The 19,559-nt window shown below is 46.3% G+C and overlaps 2 protein-coding genes across 22 annotated transcripts in view; one reads left to right on the forward strand and one right to left on the reverse strand.

Moving 5' to 3' along the window:
* Positions 1-7,967, reverse strand: part of CCDC148 (coiled-coil domain containing 148) — a 44,696-nt gene extending 36,729 nt beyond the window's left edge. For 3 of the 16 annotated variants that reach the window (XR_012056883.1, XM_072931806.1, XM_072931810.1), the window contains exons 1-2: positions 6,987-7,832; positions 5,898-6,160 (exon numbers count right to left, since the gene is read on the reverse strand). The gene's annotated coding sequence lies outside the window, so the exon portion shown is untranslated. The other 13 variants (XM_030278226.4, XM_030278220.4, XM_072931809.1 and 10 more) reach the window with 10 other exon arrangements.
* Positions 7,968-8,060: 93 nt separating this feature from the next.
* The window catches only part of PKP4 (plakophilin 4), a 63,943-nt gene continuing 52,444 nt past the window's right edge, over positions 8,061-19,559 (forward strand). For 5 of the 6 annotated variants that reach the window (XM_072931830.1, XM_072931833.1, XM_072931834.1 and 2 more), the window contains exon 1: positions 8,061-8,179. The gene's annotated coding sequence lies outside the window, so the exon portion shown is untranslated. The remainder of the gene's footprint in view (positions 8,180-19,559) is intronic. The other variant, XM_072931831.1, reaches the window with a different exon arrangement.

Genomic DNA, 19,559 nt, shown 5'->3' on the forward strand with positions numbered 1-19,559 from the left:
CTCAAAATCCCTTATTTTCAGTACTCTCTTTTGAATATCTGGCTATGTCTTGAACATTTTGTGGGAGGCTATTTAAAAGATTTTAAAGTTTAATGTTAATCACTTAGCTATTGCTTGTTTTCATTAAAAAAAAAAGGCATATTAATATGCAATTGTTGAACTGTCTGATCATAATTATTGTTAGGGTGTGAAGTACAAACAAATAATGAGCTTGATGCCTTAATCAGATCCTTTCTCTTCTAGTTGAACTATCTGAAAATGGCACCCATCCAGAACGTGTTAATCTTGCAGCAGTCAATCCTTTCCACAGGAAGAAAATACAGTATAATGCTTCTATCATTTGGTGTCAAAACTGTTTCTATAAAAATCCCATTGTTTGATTGTAATTTAAATTTACATTCCCCTAAAGAAAGAATTATAGCTCTCTTTGAAATAAAGTCAAGTCTCAGAAATGGTATGTTCCCAAAAGAGACATAGTCCTTTTTGTCTATGATAATCTCATTACTTCCTCATTAAGTAAAACTTAATCCAAATTAGGAAGATCAATTTGAGTAACACTTAAAACAACCAGCTTCATGGACTGCTCTGTCCCACTGCAGGGTAGGGAATAGCTCATATGCTTTCTGAGGATCTGCACATCAGTTCAAGGGAACTCTATTTCCCCTCCATTCTTGGAATAGTCTTAGAAAATCCAAGAGGAAATAAACTTTAGGAACACTTAGAAAAATGTTGAAACAAGCAGATAAAAAAAAGGAAGTAAATGTTTTAGAAGTTGGTAAGTTGACACAAAAAGGGTAGGAAATGAAGTCACCCACATCACCTTGGATCAAGTGAGCCAGGTGACATTTTGTGGTTTTTTGTTTTGAATAAAATGTGCACAATCCATTTTCAGTGACCAAACGCTGCTGGCCTGCTGCAGTGAGCACACCTGGTAATTGCAAGGTTTAAGTGAAAGAGGATGAAATGGAAAAATGCTCTGATGCTTTGAGTAGTTAATCATAGGACATTTGGGGTTGGATCTTAAAGCTCATCCAGCTTCACCCCCTGCCATGGCAGGGACACCTTCCCACTGTCCCAGGTATTCCAAGCCCCAATGTCCAGCCTGACCTGGATCCAGGGGCAGCCACAACTCCTTTGGGCAATTCCTAGCATGTGGCTGGACAAACCTCTACAAAACCCATCTTTGCTGAGCTAAAGGCAGAAATTCTGAGGCATCATTTACAGATTTCTGTAACACAAGAGACTTGCAGAATTTTGTCATATGTTGTTTCTATTAATGTTCTATCTAGATTTCCATTTATTACCTCCGTGCACCACAAAAGCTAGGAAATGAAACAATAGGCACAAATATATGAAAGAATAATTGGAAGATGTGAGGCTGAGTTATCCATTACAGACCCTACAATTTTCTCCATTACCTAAGAAATAATAAATATTTAGTTAAATTGACCTGTGACTTCCTGGCCTGTAAAGCATACCTGCTATTGGCTAGGCTGTGTGGAAAGGCTTGTTCGGAATGGTGCAGCAAGCAACTCACCCCTCTGCTGCTCTGCATCCATCAGAAAAAAACAAAACAAAAACAAAAACACTTAAAACTAAAGAATTCACTTAGCACAACAGAAGCAGAGATGCTGTTACACAAACTGCAGAGAATCAACATTCCCTGCAATACAACAAAGCACCTGGCTTTGCATTTCTTATCAAGAGGTAGGATTTGCACCTTACCATAGCAATTGCAGGAACAGATTCCACATATAACACCACTGGGTCAGTGAAATAAGAATGCAATTTTACAGGCAGGGTTAGTTAAGGAGCTAGATCTCAAAAGGAGCTGCAGCAGAGCATGTATTCTGCAAGAAGCATCATATGTACTAAACCATCAGATTCTGAAACAGTCAATACTAAGTAGTAGCAGAGGTGCACTGGAAGACAGTTAAAGAGCCTCAGAGCAGGTCAAAGTCATTGAGTCACTTTAAAAGAAAAAAAAAAGAACAAAAACATACTGAAGACTAGCCTTTAAAAAAATCTGTGCAACATATCTGGATTCCAGTTGTTAAATCATGGCCCCATTGCTCTTCAGATAAACCAGCAAATGTGACTTTGTTTCCGTTGCTTCAAAATGCACAATTGGAAATACACAGTTTGAGAGTCATGACAGCTTTATTTTCTGTATCTACATAGATCTCAGAATTTGTCAAAGCAAGAAGGGAAACAGGACTTTAAAGGAAAATTAAATAATTAAAAAGGTAATTTTAAATTGTCCTCACCTTTTGCACTTGCCTCTGTCTTTACTGTTGCCTTCTGTGTAGTATTTTTAATGAAAGTATTTCCTCCTACCCCATTTTCATGCTAGCTTTGTTACTGATGTTTTTTTACTTAACAAACCCAAATCTGCATGGAAAGGTTCCCTGCCCCACTGCTGGAAGCCTCTTCCTCACAGCTCTGCTGACAGACCAATTTCTGCACACATTTCCCAATGAACTGCAGGCAGGAGTCAGCAGACTTAGTTTATGTTGTTGGCAGAACAATTTAACAGTGCTTCAAGAACATACGACTCTGTCTGAATAAGTCCAGTTTCTCCTTAAGCCAAGACATTTTTCCCTGTTTAACCTACAAGGAGCTGTGGTTGTCCAGAGCTGCAGCCATTTGCACGCTTCTGATTACACTTTGGAGCAATTCTGCATCTCACCTCTGAGCTCCACACATCACTGCCACCCCGAGCTGCAGGTGGGACACACACCCAGGGAAAACACCTGAGGGACCTTGTGAGGTAGTGCTGGCACCAGCTACTCTGTGGCACTGTCCTTTAAGCCAGCCCAGATGATTTTTGTCCAAGTAGTGTAGTGGGAGGCAGAGCAGAACGTTTGTCTGCAGCCTATGAGAGACAAGCCAAGAGGGACAGATAATTCATGTGATTTAGGAGCCACTGCAGCTTATTTTGTCAGGAGCATCAGTATCATTTTGTACAGCTTTTGCCAGTTCTGCTAGGCCAAATTCCCAGAGTTATATGCAGGGAAGCATTTGGCACAACTTCATTTTAAATTATTGCATAATGTTGTCTGATACCTTACTACAAAAAGCAACTCATCCTTGTCTGGGGCCTCTCAGTCACAGCCCTCAGAAATGTACAGTCTTAAACATGAATCAAATAATCTTTCTGCATATACATTTTCTTTGTTACCTCCTTATTCAGAAGTATCTCTAGATTTCAGCCTGACATTCTGTATCCCTGCCCTGGTAAGAAAGATTACAATTTGGTTAATTTCTCAACATTTTTCCAGCCTCATATATAAGCTAGTAAGAAGATAGGTAATATTTCTTTCAGTAACTGTAGCAGTTGGTAGAAACTAAAAAGGATTTTAGCAGACCTCCCCCTGTCCTTGAGCAGATAGAAGTACCTGCATTGCCCAGAGCTGGGGTGGTGAGGGATTTTTTATTTCTTTGTGGGCTTTGGGGAGAGTTGTTGTGGGCTTTGATTGTTTTTTAAGGTTATTTACACAACAATTACAAGCTTAGGACTTGAAAACCCACAGAACAGACCAACTGCTGATGACCTTGTCTTTACTGGACCTCTCACTCAGCATTTCCTGCCATCTTTTCTCCAAACCATTCTCTTGGCTGTTGCCAAGCTGCCTGCTTATTTCCAGGTGCTGCAGGATCCTGGAGGAACCCTGACTTACAGGTGGACACTGATGAAACCTGATTTCATCATTAGCTGGCTTCAGCAGCACAGCTCACTTAAGGACAGCCCTTCTCCTGCTGACCCACACACAGCACCCTCACTCCACTCCTGGGACCACGCTGCCAGATGAAACAATATCCTGGGACAGGATTTGTGCGATTGCCAAGGAAAGGTCCCTGAGCTACACTGCAGGTCAGCAAGCTGCTGTTCCTCAAGCCTCCTCCATCCTGCTGAAACAGGTATCCAGGGCAAAACCTTTCCCACTCCTGCCAAAAGAGGAGCCTGCACTCCTGCTGCACATGGCTGCTTGCACATTCCTTGGTGCAGGCACTATGGGCAGCAACGGTGCACTCCGGAAAATGGATCCAGCTGAAAAATAAGGGCAAGTGTGCCAGGGAGGCTTCTGGGGAAGCTGGATCCATCCCATAACGCAGCTCCCTGCACAGTTGCAGGATCCTGGTGCTGGCACTGGAAGGCTGGAGAGAAGCATCATGATGGGCATTATTGTCCTTCCCTTGGCAGCTGGGCATGAGCCTGAGCGCGAGGCTCTACAAGGAAGGCCGGTGGTCATGCTGAGCATTGTGCACCATCTACAATCAGATACTCCTACCTGATGCTTCAGAGCCATGCAGGAAGAAAAGAAAGTGCAAACAACCAGCCAGTATCCAATAATTTTTCCTCAATATTTTGTTTTACCACAGGGAAAGAGTAATATCTATCCACAGCAGAGCAGTAATTTTGAATGGCACTGTCTGAAACAGAATGTTTCTATAAAAGCCTTGTGGTAAGTTTGTAATGTGCTTACCACAAGCCCTCACTGAAAAAGCAAAATGTCAGCCCACCCCTTTCCTCAGAAATACACCTGCTAGGTGCCTTACCTCCCCAGTTAAACAATAAAAAGCAGGAGAACATTTAGTGCTTTCTATACCAAATGAAACTACAGTTTCAAAATTACCCAAAATCAGTTCTATTGTGATTGACTGAGCTGCTGTGACATCAACACGATGGCTTGCAGTAACTTTTGAAATCAAATTGTAGGTTTTAATGAGAGGAAAAAATCCCACATATATAAGTAACTCCTCATATGAGCACTTAACAGCTGCTCATGTGTTGTGTTAGCCTGCCATGAGCATCACTCTTGTCTCCAGGTATTTTTTTTTCCCCCCAAACCTTCATAATTTCAGTATCTGGAAGAGATTACAGTTAAAGCAGGTAGCATTAAATAGCTTCCAGCAGAAACCAAACCAAAGCCCCCAGCCTCCCCCAAATAACCCCCCAAAACCAAACCAACTAAATTCACAACAACAAAAAAAAAAGTATAAAAAATGAGAAAAACAAAACACGCACCAAGAAAAATAGCAAACTGTTTTTGCAACTGATATTTATCACTAAAATTAAAAGATAGGCACGTCAATGTTCTGCAAGGACTGTAAACATCTGTGGAATATATATAAAAAGCAAGACTCAATTATGGATTGATTTCAGACTAGATTAAACAAAGCAGAAAAACATATTAATGACTGGAAACACTGAAAAAGCACAACAGCAGCAAAACAACTAGCAAGTATCTGTTAACAGCATTGCCATCTAAACCACAGGAAGATGAGCACAGTCAGTTTAAAGGGTCAGATTTAAGGCTCAAGAGAAACCAGTGCAGTCCCAAAGGAAAGCATGAGACTAGGTTGTTATGAATTGTAAGCATAGTGGAATGATGGCTTTCTAAATGAGAATGATACAGACCATCTTACTTGCAAGCTGCATCCAGAAGAAGATGAATAAAAATAAAATTGACTTGTTTGTTGCCGATTTAAAAAATTATGTAAGAATTTAAACATATGTTTGACAAAGGCCACTTTCAGCTAATGGGATAAGGAATCAAAGAATCACCATCCAGGCAGCCCTTTGCACTGGACAGTTAAAATGGGGTGCCTTTCCATGGCCTATGTCATCTTTGTTGGACAGGACTGCTGCACTGGGACACACGGCAGTCAATTAGATAATGTATTGGCTGCTCAGGGTGCCAAAACAAATAAACCAGCTACGAGGCTATGACTAATACCAGACAGAATGAAACAGCTTTTCCTCACTGACAGTCACTCAACATATTTCAAAATCTGACAGGACCTCAAAACATTACTTTCAATTCTTTCTACTTCTTTTGTGCCAAAACAAACTGTCTCAAGATCCCTTTCTCCTTCCCAACAGCATTTCTTACCCTTTTCCAGCTCACCCCAATGGGGAACTCTAAAGCACAGCCAGAGCCTGCAATGCATGGCTGCGCAGGGATGCAGGGCACCTGGAGCAGCCTGATCCTGGCCACCTGGAACCACCAGAACCAGGAAGGCCTGGGGATGGCATTGTGCCACCTCCTGCGTCCTGCCCACAGCCTGTGCCTTCCACAGGTCCCACAGCGATGTCCAGGAACAGTTTCACTTGCTGAGGGGCAAGTAAGCTTCCTCCTTTCCCAAAAGCTGTTACCTGTGAAAGCCAAGCCAGCATAATAATACCCAAATCACAAGTGAAAACCAGTTGAGATTGATTTGAAGCCAATTTAACTAATCCAGTACACCTTTGGTAGAAGCAACCTTGCAGCTAAGGAAGGTCACAGTTCTCACACATCCTATGCTTTCTCTTTCCTTTATTCATGATCAAGTCAGCTCACATTTTATCTTTTCTTTACTCCAGCTCTCCACTCTCATTTGACCCTTCCACCACTTATTTTATTTCACACCTGCTACTCTATTTTACTAAGTTTCTACTGTTATTTCCCTCAGCTCCTGTTTCCCATTTCCTAGACAGAGACCACCATTTTAGTTTGGCAATATTTTATATGTAGTTCACATGGTATAAACCATGAGATTTTTCAGAGCAGTGAGGACTCAAGACTCCTGGCTACAGCTGCCAAGCATTTGCTATGTGGATATCATCATAATGTAGGAGTTCCTATTGCATTATTCAACAGATAAATAATTATACAAATAGCAACAAAAACCTCAGAGATTAAATATCTTACCAATAGTTTCTATGTAGTATATTACATCCCAAGTGGGAAATTCAGAGAAGGGGATATGAGTTTAGAGGTGACTCTCATGTTCAGCTACCTCCTCCTTGTTACCTGCAGTTCCCTTCTAAGCAGAGGCTAACAAGGACATAATTCTAGCTGTAGCATCAGCACAGCACCAATTAAACCACATCACAAGTTCATGTGTCCTCACACCCAATATAAAACTGTGGTTCATCCCATCAAACACTAAACCGAAAAACTGAGCTGGATGGAAAACAGACACAAGTTACACGTGGATACCTTTTTCACGTTCCTTCACAGCAGGATTTCTACACCATCTGCATCTATACAACAGAGGAAGAGGGTGACTAAAACAACCTCATGAGCCAGCAAGAGCTGCTGATTCAAGTGGCCGTTTGCTTTTGGCTCCTCCGAGCCATTTACAACGTCATCCAATGAAGTGGAGAGTGTCGATCGCTATCGTACCTGCTGGGCGGGAGGAGAGAATAAGTAAATGGAAAACCAGTCACACATGGGCTACACCGGGACGATCTGCTCGGGAGGCTGGAAGGAGAGGAATGGGCCCAGTCAGGTTCCCGAGACACACCGAGATGGTAAGTATAGGTCAGACATGGGATGCAAAAAATTGACCAAGCATTTAACACGCCCAAAGCCTGCTGTTGAAATGTTTTACGGTGATTTTAGGGATACTGGTTTTTCTTTTCGACGTCTATGATTCCTCACACGCCATCAAGAGAGTCCGGCTGCTATTGGAAGATTAAAATGGTGGGAAATTAAAACACTATGGAAAGCGTTTTCCCATCGTCCCCAAACACCTGGACTTAGCCCAGGTGTCTGAGCAGCGCCGCGGGCTGTGCGTTCTGCCGGTACCGCGACACCGGTCACGGGAGCGGCAGGCGGGACGGGACCACGAGCGGCCAGCCGGTCCAAGCTCCCTGCCCAAGCAGGGCCATCCCGATGACACAGGGTGACGGGCAGACGGGCCCGGCCCCGGAGCTCCGACTGCTCCCCGCTCCGCTCTGCGCTCCTCCTTCGGCGGGGCAGGAGGCGGCCGGCACCGCGGGACAGGCACGCCCGGCCATCGCGGGCACCCCGCACCGGTTGTGCTCCATCCATGCATCGCTCGGACACTCACCGCGAGGCTCCCGCGGTGGGGCCACGGGCAGTCCCGGCGGAGCCGCCCGGGTCCGGCCCGGCCCGTCCCGTCCGCGCCGTCTGCCTCTCACGGCATCGGTAACCACGGCAACCTCAAGTCGCGCCGCCATTGGCGGGTTTAACGCGGAGCTGCAGCCAATGGGGAGCCGCCCCGGGCCGCGCCTGGCCAATGGGGGCGGGCGCCGGGCCGGGCGGTGCGTGACGCGTTGCGCGGGCGGGGCGGGGCGGGCGGGGCGGAGCGGGCGGCGGGGCCGCCACCATGGAGACCCCGGGGTAGGGCGGGCGCGCCCGGCGGGGCCGCGGGGCCGCTCCGCGCGGTGAGTGCGGGCACGGGGAGGCCGCGGGCCGGGGCCGCCGCGCGAGACAGGCGAGGGGCGGCGGGGCGCGGCGCGCGGCGCGGGAGGCGAGGCAGGCGAGGCGGCGGACCCCGCCGGGGCATCGGGGCCGAAGAGCCGTCGTCGCGGGCGGACCCGCGGGCGGAGCGCCGCGCGCTCTCCGTGCCCGCGGGGCCGCCCGGAGCCCGGTGGAGCCGCCCGGAGGGGGCCCCGCGGGCGGAGGTGCCACCGCCCTGCCCCGGGCGCCGGGCAGGAGCGCGGAGCCCGGGCCCGCCGGTGCCCGCCGTGTGCGCGGCGCCGCGCCCGGAGCTTCGAGCCCAGCGGAGCCGCAGCGGGCAGGGCCGCCGGGCCTCGCCGTGCCCGCAGCGCCGCATGGCCCCGGGCGCGGGGCCGGGCGGGGACACGGCGGGTGCTGCAGGGGATGGCGGGGTCGGCGGAGCGGGCGCGGACAGCCGGCGGCGCCGGGCCCCGCGCGCCCGGTGTGCCCGCACGGGGCGGCCCCGGGGCCCGGCGTCCGCGCCGGTGCTCCCCGGAGTCCCGGGCTCCGGCTGCCGCCCCGGTGTTCCCGGAGTGCCTGACCCCGCTGCCGTCCCTGTGTTCCCTGTCCGGGACTTAAATCTGAATTTTTCACCCTTCGTGTGACCGCAGAACGAGCCGCGCTCCCGCTGCCGGGAGCCACGGAGCATCCTCGGCCCGCGCACCGGGAGCGCGGCTCTCGGGGCTGTAGGAACTTCTTGCGGTGTTTTCTCCCCCCTCTCCGGTCACACACGCGGGGTGGCCGCGGAGCAGCCCGTGCGGGGTGTGGGTGCGGGGGACAGGTGGCCGTGCCGCCGGCTGGCCGTGCCTCGGGCGCGCTGCAGTGTGTGCGGGAGCAGAAAGTGCTCTGCAGGTGCCGGTTACCGAGTGCTAGTGCCGTGGCTTGGGCTGGGAGAGCTGGGAAATGAAGTCTTGCCTCAATAAAATAAATGCTGATGCTGAACCCAGGCTGTTTCAGCACAGAAAAACCGGAGCTGATGACTCAAGCCCCCTCTAGTCCATTTCTCCTCCCGGCTGACGCTCAGGAGACATCACCAGTTCACAAGCAGAGAACTGAGTGTTTCTGAAGCGCCTCTGTTTGCCCCATAGACCTTTGTACTTTTTTTTTCCCTAAACAGCCTCCCGCTCCCTGTTAATTTTACATTAGTCATTGCTTCCAGATTCGACTGGAAGAAAGAGGTGTGGTTGGACTAAGAGCACTAGTGTTGCATGAACTGGCTTTTCATTTTTTTCAGCATTGTCAATTTTTGATAAATTGGAGTTTAGCGATTAGGAGATGACAAGGATGATGTTTTCCCCTTAACTAATAACTGTATTTTTGAGGTCAACATACAATAGTTTGTTCATTGCGATACAGATATGGGAACCCACTAAATGTGCCTGTTTCGTTTATGAAGAGACAGTAATTCAGTCACATTCATCATATTCAAAGTGGAGGGAGTGTGTGTTGGGGGCAAAAGCTTTCTGTTGGCATTTATATCCTGTAATGTTTCTGTTAAACATTACAATGTTATATGTAAGTAAATGTAACCTTACTGCGGAAAGGTAGGTTGCAGTAACTTTCTGTTGAAATTGCTTATGAAGTTCTCTATTGCTGATGAAATAAGATGCTATGAATATTTTTAATTAAAGTAGAAAAGCTGATAGCCCCTTTCCTTTCCAGTAAAAACTGTGTATTTTTCCCTTTCATCTTGTCAGATATTCAGCACAAATAGCAGTACTGATACCAGAAGTTCTGCTTTGAGACACAGTTGGAGAAAGTTTTGTGCGAGTCATCTTCTATGAGGGGGGATAATTTGTTCCAAATTTTCTTAGATTGTCAACAGATAATGCCTTTTGGAGTTTGCATTTTTCAATAGTAATGCAGGATCCTTTTATAAAGAACGGTTAAATTCAATCACACAATATAAACAAGGAAAGTTGTAGGATACGCTGCCTTTTTATAGAAGCTTCTTGCAATAACAAAACAGGGTCTGTAGTGCATTTTGAGGTATTTTTCATATTCAGTGATAGCATATACTATGTACAAATAATAGTAATCTTAATTAGTAATGTGTGTTTGCTGTATAGTGTAGAAACCTACATGCACAGAGAGAAGACTCTGGAGAAAAGATGCGCTTTAAATGAACAGAAAACATAAATAAGTACTTCATCTACTTCTGCTTCACTTTATGTATATTGTTTTAATACATTTAGTGCAGATGAAGAGCTAAAGCAGTTCTGAATCTATGGGATTGTGTGAGTAATGTCTAAATTTTGTTATGTTTTTTTTTTTTCTTAATTGTGGTGCTGAAAATAATCAAGTCCTGCAACATCTGGTTATTTGCTGCAGGAAAGAAGTGGCTAGTTCAGGGAGTTCAGTGAGCTTAACAGTAAACTAGTTTGCTTTAGTACCAGGTTTAGTACTTAGTGTAATGTGGTATAGGAAAATCCCCTAGAAAAGCAAGCAGAACTTGTGATACTTGCCTGGAAAAGCAGAGTTGTGAGCCTGTTAGTGGCCATAGTCTGTGTTGCTCTCAGTTACTTTTCTGCCATGCTCAGTCACATCAGTGAGTCTGGGTGGGTTTCGTGGAGGTGCTGCGAATGAGCAGCTGCACTCTTTTCTTTTTGGGTGCTCGTGGCGTGGCAGAGCAGGGCAGGGCCCGGGAGCAGGGAGCGTTCCTGATGGGCTGCCGTGGGCTGGGACCCTGCTCCAGGAGCGCGTGTGCGGAGCCTGCCCTGCTGGGAGCAGCAGCTTCGTGTGCCAGGCCTGCCTGGGACACACTGCCAGGAGCTGCTGCAGGAACGGTGTGTTTGCTGCCTTGTACAGCAACCATGTGGAATCTCCCTGGGAACCTGTGTAGGTGCGGGGCAGAATTTTCAGAATTTTTTGGTCAGGTTTTGGGTTTTTTTTTTCTCAAGCAAAAAGATGATGTCAAATCCTTATGAATATGGCATGTACTGCCAGTCCAAAATTAAACTAGTTTGAACCTCAGTAATGAGGTGGGAAAAGAGAAAGGCCTGACAGAACTTTGTGTGTGAGTGACCAGAAACCAGATGTGAAACTGGGCTGTTGGGCATGGCCAGTAGCTATCGCTTGCTGCTTGCCTTCACCTTGATTGCAATGTTGCTGATAACAAGGCAGTTCAAATGCTGGTGAAGATGGGGAATAAACATACAACCACAGCCAAGCCCAGAGCCAGGGCCTGTGGAAATGGCTCTTCCCAAGGAGCAGGCTGTGCTGGCCCTGGCAGCAGAACTTGGGAGTGGAGCTGGAGGGGATGATGGCACTGAGCGGTCTCTGGGCATGCTTGGGAGCTTTGCTGATTCTCAGCTGCTTTTCCTAAGGCCTGCGAGATGTCCTAGTTTATTGGATAACTTCTGATGTTCTTTTATCCAAACAGAATACTCATTTATTCTGCTCGGGGGACATTTGCGGAGGGAGGGGAGGAGGTGGATAAAGACAGCCGAAAACTGCCTCTGGTGACCTTCCCAAAGCTTTGCTTGCACAGAAGAAAATCCCAGTGTTTTGTCAGTTAAATCTGCAGCTGGCAGCAGTGTTCAGACCTTTGCTCCTCTCCCCCTTGCTGCCCTTAGTACCTCTCTCCTTTAGTTTGAGGCAGACAAGAGAGGCTTGGATTTCAGGAGAAAGGAAGGAGTCCATCGCTTTCACAGGAGATTAATTATTTTCTTTTTTGATAGTAGAATCCCTGACTCTGTCGTTGAAAGCGAAGGCTGAAGGAGAAGGGTCTGGGAGTGATGTGTCTCGGAGGCTCAGCTGGGCCATGGGAGGCTGGAGGCCGTGGTGCTCGACCATGGAATGGCCATGTATCCAGGGCCAGGGTGGCCGTCTGCTCAGGGGGGGCGTGGAGCAGCCGTGTGTCCAGGCCCAGGGCAGCCGTGTGTCCAGAGAGGCTGTGGAGTGGCCGTGTGTCCAGGCCCAGGGCAGCCGTGTGTCCAGAGAGGCTGTGGAGTGGCCGTGTGTCCAGGCCCAGGGCAGCCGTGTGTCCAGAGAGGCCGTGGAGTGGCCGTGTGTCCAGGCCCAGGGTTGTGTCCCGAGTTGCTGTGGAGTGGCCATGTGTCCAGGCCCAGGATGTCTGTGTGTCCAGGGAGGCTGTGGAGTGGCCGTGTGTCCAGGCCCGGTGAGGCCGTGTGTCCAGGCCCGGGGCTGTGTCCAGGGAGGCCGTGGAGTGGCCGTGTGTCCAGGCCCAGGACAGCCGTGTGTCCAGGGTTGCTGTGGAGTGGCCGTGTGTCCAGGCCCGGTGAGGCCATGTGTCCAGGCCCGGGGCTGTGTCCAGGGTTGCTGTGGAGTGGCCGTGTGTCCAGGCCCGGTGAGGCCGTGTGTCCAGGCCCAAGGAGGCCGTGTGTCCAGGCCCGGTGAGGCCATGTGTCCAGGCCCAGGATGTCTGTGTGTCCAGGGTTGCTGTGGAGTGGCCGTGTGTCCAGGCCCAGTGAGGCCATGGAGCAGTCGTGCGTCCAGGCCCAAGGAGGCCGTGTGTCCAGGCTCGGGGCTGTGTCCAGGAAGGCCGTGGAGCGGCCGTGTGTCCAGGGTTGCTGTGGAGTGGCCATGTGTCCAGGCCCAAGGAGGCCGTGTGTCCAGGCCCGGGGCTGTGTCCAGGCCCAGGATGTCTGTGTGTCCAGGGTTGCTGTGGACTGGCCGTGTGTCCAGGCCCAGGCCCGTGTCCAGGCCCGGGGAGGTGACTCCAGCACAGGCTTGTCCTTTCAGGATGGGCAGTGTGAGTCAGCCCTCCTTCCTGAAGGGTGTCTCTGGGAACCGGCCCGGCCAGTTCCCTGCCGCCTCTCCTTGCCTTTCCTCCCTGCCAGCGGGAAGGCACAGCCTGTGGCTGCCGGGAGAATGTCTGGGGCTCTCTTCAGCTTTCTGGTGCTCTTCATTGCATCCCACTCTTACAGGAAAACAAGGATGTCTTTGGAAAGCTGGGAAAAATCAGTTCTTTGAGTATGGCGTCTTTAAACAAGGTGCCATTTTAACAGAGTTTTTATAAAAAGGCATGCTTTTGTTATACGTGTGTTTTCCTACTTTAATTTTAAGCAATTTTACTATATAAAGAAAAAGAAATTGCTAGTTTTCTCTAAAATGCCTCCATGACCATCTCTTGCAGACCTTCCCCCCTTTTTTTAAACTTTGCACAGCATTTTAGAGATTTTACCTACCTAGGTAAGAAATTTCCTTACTAGGTATTGAAGACCAGTCAACTTCTTTTTCAATTGCTTTCAAAAATAATTTAAAATATGTCTTTATTTTAGTGGAGAAAATGAAACCAGGAGTTGTTACTTTGAGAGTCATTAAACCACTATTCAAGAAATAAGTAAAATTAACCCCCCACCATGTAGTGTTCTAACTGAAATGCAGTGTGTTTTTGTGAACCTTCAATTAACATTATAGTTGATCTAATGTTTTGATTGGTGTTGTGATGAATTCATTATTAAAGAGCAAAAAGCAATCTATTGTAAATTCTTTGAAGGTGCACAAGTTGAAACTTGCATTCTGCATCACAGCTCAGTGGGGAGGGATTTTTAATGTACTTACTGTTTCTGCATGGGTTGGTGGTTGTGGGCAGTGAGTGAAACCCTCCTGTGGCTATGGGAGCTATGGGGTGTGGGAGGCAGATGGTTCACAACCCTGCGCAGGCTGTAGGATGAACTGGTCGTCAGGGTTGGCTGAGTTTGTGCAGAGCAGTTTAGGGCAGCGGGTCACCATTCCCTGATGAGTGAGGTGCATGGGGGAGCCCTGATGGGATTTGCTTGTCTTGGGGCGCCTGTGCTGGCTGGCAGTAGGGGTAGCTCTGCATCAGGTTGGTCCGAGAAATGCCCTTAGACTGACTGGGGACACCTCCAGAGGCAGCAGGAGCACGAGGGAGAGCATCCTGGGAGGAGGTGGAGGGGCTGAAAGCAGGAAGGTAGGGGCCGTTTTCCTAGTGCAGGTAGGACAAGGAGTAGCAGAGGTCTGGGAGCAAGTGAGGAAAAGAAGGAGTTGTTGTGTGATGCCAAACAGCTGGACCTTTTGTCCCATGAGGTCCAGCTGTAAGAAACAAGGAAGAAGCATTAAAAAATTTCTGGATTTCTGTTTGTTTCTGTGGGTGCTAAAAACTTTTCCTGTCTTTATCTTCTTATCAAAAGCTCCTCATCTTCTGTCTGTGGTGTGGCAAGCCAAAGACTATCATCTGGGCTATGCTTTTAACAGGTTTTTATAAATGGCCTCAAAAGCATTTGCATTACACATGTCCAAATAGTAAGCAGCTAATCTATCCCTTAGTTTGCTCTATATGATCTTACTTAATGCCGTCTGTGCTAGAAATCTGATGTGAGTGGGAGATTTCCATTATGTGGTGGATTTCTCTCCTCTTCCCCAGGAAGGCAGCAGCAGGCGTCCTAGGTGCTCTGAAAGGAAACCTTTTCTGTTCCAAACCCATGATCTTCACTGTCTTGCCTTGGCAGAACTCCCTGTTGTGTAGCCCGGGAATTGATATTGGCACATTTGCTATCATACAGGTAAATCTGATTCGTGAAAACTAAAACCAGAGATACTCACCTCTCTGTGAAGTGATTTCAGACAAATGATAATTCTTTAACTTCCATGTCAATGTGACAGGCTTAAAGCTGAAGCATTTAGTATATTTTGCAAAATGAGCCCAAGGTAGTATATGTAATGTAACTGATTTCAGTGTCTTCTGGACTGTTAATTCTGTATACAGGTGTGTTTATGCAACGGTGTTCAAAATTGTCTTCTAATTCATGCTCAAGTCTTGTGTGGTATCTAAAAGTACGTAGGGAAACAGATCTCAGCAAATATTTTCATCATGTTTTATTTAAAAACAAAATTACCTATATTCTTATTGAGAAATAATGCAGCAGTATTAAAATCACAGCCTGTTGTGAAAGGAGATTTAATTTGTATCATACTGGTGTCTAAACTCCAAGCTGGCGTGCCTCTCTGTGAAGTAGAGGGAAGTCTGTTCTCCATAGAGCTTACAGGCAGAAATGCAAAGTTTATGAAACAACTGGAGAAGATACCAAGAGCACGCCTTTGTGTAACACACACCTTATCCAGGGTGCTTGTGAGCCAGTGCTAAACCTGGGGGTGTGATTTCATTCAGCCTTAATCAAAGGTATACTGACAGAACTCGCCACCTGCTGCTGCTCCATAGCCTTCATACCCAGCTTTGTCCTCATAACCAATGTAATGAAAATACCCAGTTCCATATTTCAATTCTGAAATTGAAAATATTGGCAGTGAGATGACTGATACAATGCATCACTTGTTCCTGGGAGCATGTTTGTATTTTGATGGGAGCTGAAAAAACATTGAACCCAGAAATCTCAGACTGCCTTGTAGACTTGTGAGATGTGCCTGTTTGCTCTGTGTTATTTGGACTATCAAATAAAGAAAGAAAATTCTGAGTTTTCTTAGTTTTGCTCTTGTTCGTTAGCATAAATCATGGCAACAGCATACACTGAGATTTGGGAAATTTCACTGTCATTAAATACATTCTTTTCCATAAAGTACTTGAAAAAAAAAAATCCTAGTTTAGTGTTTTTCGCAGAATAAACAGACTGGCAGAAAAACTTCCTGTGGTTCAAGAATTTGACACTTCTTAAGGAAGTTCTGAAGTTCTGGTAGAGAGCACTGCCTGTTGTGGAATACTTTTTGTTCAGGCTGACATAGTCAGTCTTTCAACACTCAGACTTTTTAAATTTAGTTGTGGAACCCAGGTTATTTTTAAACAGGAAAAAAATTCACCAGGTCATGTACTGCCACTGAGATAAAATCAAAAAACTGCAAGAACAAAAGACCCAAATCCCTCCCCCCCACCAAAAAAAAAAAAAAAAAAAATCCTGAAGTTATGCAGTGAAGAAGTGTTGAATTAGAAAGGCACACTGAATCCAGGAACTGGATTTGTCTGATGAGCTACTGAGTTTTATTTTGGCCAGCTTGAGTGCTCTGAAAGGAGCCACCCACTGTCCATCGGGAGCTGATGCTGCATTGATCCAGTCTAGAAATGTAGTTGCTCAGTAGAGGAGGATAACATTTTTTAATTAAACTTAATGCACTTATTGCTCTTCATAATGGGTAGATTTTAAATATCTTATTTACTGTTGTAAATATAGATACAAAAGAAAATACCCTGAATCACAACTTCCTGCTTTTAGGAGGTGTGAAGTGCATTTGATTTAGGAAGTCTTGCCTTGTTACAATACAGTGAATGCTATTTTAGTGATACAGTTCATTGTATTAGTTAATATGGTGATATTGAATTGTTTTGTATTACTAGTATATTGATTTAACTTATAATATAAATATTAATATATTTCAGACTGAAATTTGAAATACTAAAGGGAGTTACTTTTTTTTGGATAGCAAAGATAATTCAGGTTATTGCAATTTTTTCAGAATTTTCCTTTGTTTTCTTTGCATCCCAATGCGTCACAGGAGTCATATTGCAACAGAACAAAAATGTTTTACTATGGCAATATTCCAGGGTTTTTTGGTTTTGGTTTGTTTTTGGTTTTTTGGGTTTTTTTGGTGTTTTTTTTTTTTGTTTTGTTTTGTTTTGTTTTTAAGAAAGTTGAAGAATATGCTTTATGTGCAGCAGTGCACATTGTGGGATGGTATTTTCACCTGGTCAGGTGTTGCCAGTTCAGAAGTGACCTTGTGGTGGAGGCTGTGTTGGTCAGGCCTGCGTGCCCCTCTCACAGGTAGAGCAGCTGTGCAAGTTCCAGCTCAATGACTGCATAAAAGCCCAGTCTGCACCAACGCAAATAACAAATCCCTGCGCCAGGCTGGCCCGCTGGGGCTGCTGCAGGAGTGCCTGGAATCCTCAGCTCCTCACTGAGTGTTGGAACTGTTTTCCCAGAGTTTGCTGAATCCTGGCTTGCTAAACTGATTGTTCTCCAGCTTGGTGATGTGATTGAGCATGGTGAAAACAAAGGACTCTGCTGCACAGACACTTTCTGTGTTTTGAAGCATAAACATGACCTTTTTCCTGTGCATGGGAGCTGCTTGATCACACTTTAGAAGAATGCCCCGGCGTGAAAAATTCAGACAGCCCTTCCTTCAGCCGTGCAGCACTCAGGAGGGCCTCGTTCCACAGGCCAGCAGCTGCCATCTGCCTGTATGAATGTCCTCACAAAATGAAGAACTGCTAACTCTGAGCAGATCACTTCTAGGGTTGCTCTTGCTTCTCTTGGAGCTGATAATTGGTTCTTCCTTCCTCCAGGTTCCCTGACACAAGCAGGCCTTTGGAAGAACTTGTTACTGTTGTCTGCATGGCAGATAGCCACCTGCCTGTGAGGGTTTTCTTTCCAAATATTTGACGTGTCTGTCTCACTTCCAAGTCTTCAGTGGGCAAACTTAAACATGTTGGAGGAAGGGGAGGCAGGCTGTGCTGCTGCATGGATTGTGTTCAGCTGTGTCCCTCCTTGCACAGGATCTCGTGGAGACTGCCTTCGCTTTGATCTCCAGACTTAAACTATCCTCTAGCTGACTGAAATGGTTTGCATCTTGCACAGAATTACAGCCAGAATTGAGATTTTTATCTTGTAATTTTTTTTTAATCTTGGATTTTTATCTTGGAAGCAAAAATGCCTTGTATGTCCAGAAATTCAAGGGTGGTGTGTCCTTTTCTCCAGTACAAACATAAATACTGCATGTGAAAGCTCTGCTGTGTCATGCTACTAATGCCCAGGAACTAATTAACAACCAGCCCCAGAGCCTCTGCTCCAGCAACTTATAACAGCCTGGGGCAGGAGGAGAGCAGAGATGTACTTGGGATGTCTACACAGGCTTCTTAACTTTGTAAATTTTTACAATACTTGTTTTATCAACCCTCCCATTGTAGTGCTGTCTTTTGGATTTACACTTGTCAATGTATTTTATTATTTCTTACACTAAGATAAGAAGTGAAAATCCTTATGGAAGAGTTTAGTCTGTTGAAATTCAAAACTGTTAAGCTCACTTGACCTGTATTTCAGAACCAAGATTTGGTTGGTTCTAGACAACAGATGAGTAACCACTGTTCTGCAATGTCTTTTGTTGCAAGAATCACTTGTACTTGGACCTTTTAAAAGATTTCTTACAGAATATGGGAAAAAAACTTCTGGGAAACAGCTAATGCTTGGTGCTCCTTCAAAGTATTTATCCGTTTTGCAGAACTTTTAAAAAGATATTGTAGGTTGGAATTTATCTCCTTTACAATTACATCCCCATAATTTAGCTGAATCTAGTAATTCCAGAGTGGAAGATGTGGAGTTTGTGTAGCCAACTTGTTTCCTAGTGTAGGCTGGGAGAGAGCCCTGGGGTACAGCACACCCACAGCCCTGTCAGTCGGGATTAGCCAAAGGGATCTCTGCTCTGCTGCACTGGAGCTGTTCTGAAGGGTTTGTGGATAGTTGGGTTTACCACATGCTTGTGATGTTTGGACCTTTTCAATCTCTGAAATGGCACAATTCAGTGGCAAGACAATGTTTGTCACTGGGGATATGCTGTCTTTTGGGATACAGTGCTTGTTAATGCATTGGCTGATCTCTCACATAGTGCATGGAGTGAGCAGCTCTCTGTTTCAGTGTTGGGGACTTAGTTTCCTTCCAAAGGTCCTTACTGATGGACAGCCTTGTATGCTCCAAGCTTCAGACTTCTTGCCAATGTACATTTTCAATATGAATGTGAATCAGTTTGGTGTGTTAAATTTGTGAGTCTTACAACTTCATAAATTTATGAACACTAACGGCACCCTTTCAGTTTTAGGTGTGCATCAGTTTTTCACTGAGTTTTTCTTGAAACAAAACCTGGTATTTGATAGGATTAATCTTGTCCAGGATACTGACAGTGGGCCTGTGAAGCTGGCTGAGGTGGTGCTAATCCCTGGCTTTGTTTCTGTTTTGCCTTTTTTGTCTCAAAGTGTGTGTTAGGAGATGCAGTGGCTGTGCCTCTCACCTGGCCAACATTGATCATTTATTTTTCTAGATGAAAGGACACGCCTGTCAAACTTCCTGCAGTGTAGGATCTGTGTGGGTTTACATGGCAGATTCAAAGAGAATGGTGACTTGTGTGTGCTGAGTGACTTGGGTAGGGGACAGTCAGCATGTCCCCCAAGTTATTGTTTATCTTGGCACAACTACAACTGTGATACTCATTTGGGTAGGTTAGAGCAGCTGTGGCCTTGACTTGCTCCTACACTGGACAGACAGGATCCCTGGACAGATAAGATCCCTCTTTATGCCAGGTGAGCTTAAACCATGATGTGAAGTCTTGACATGCTACTAGAGAAGGGAGACAAAGTGACTCGAACTAATGGTTTTCACATGCCAGCTTATACTTTAAATGAGGTGG

Source organism: Taeniopygia guttata, chromosome 7 (assembly GCF_048771995.1).
Source record: "Taeniopygia guttata chromosome 7, bTaeGut7.mat, whole genome shotgun sequence".
Classification (NCBI taxonomy): Eukaryota; Metazoa; Chordata; class Aves; order Passeriformes; family Estrildidae; genus Taeniopygia; species Taeniopygia guttata.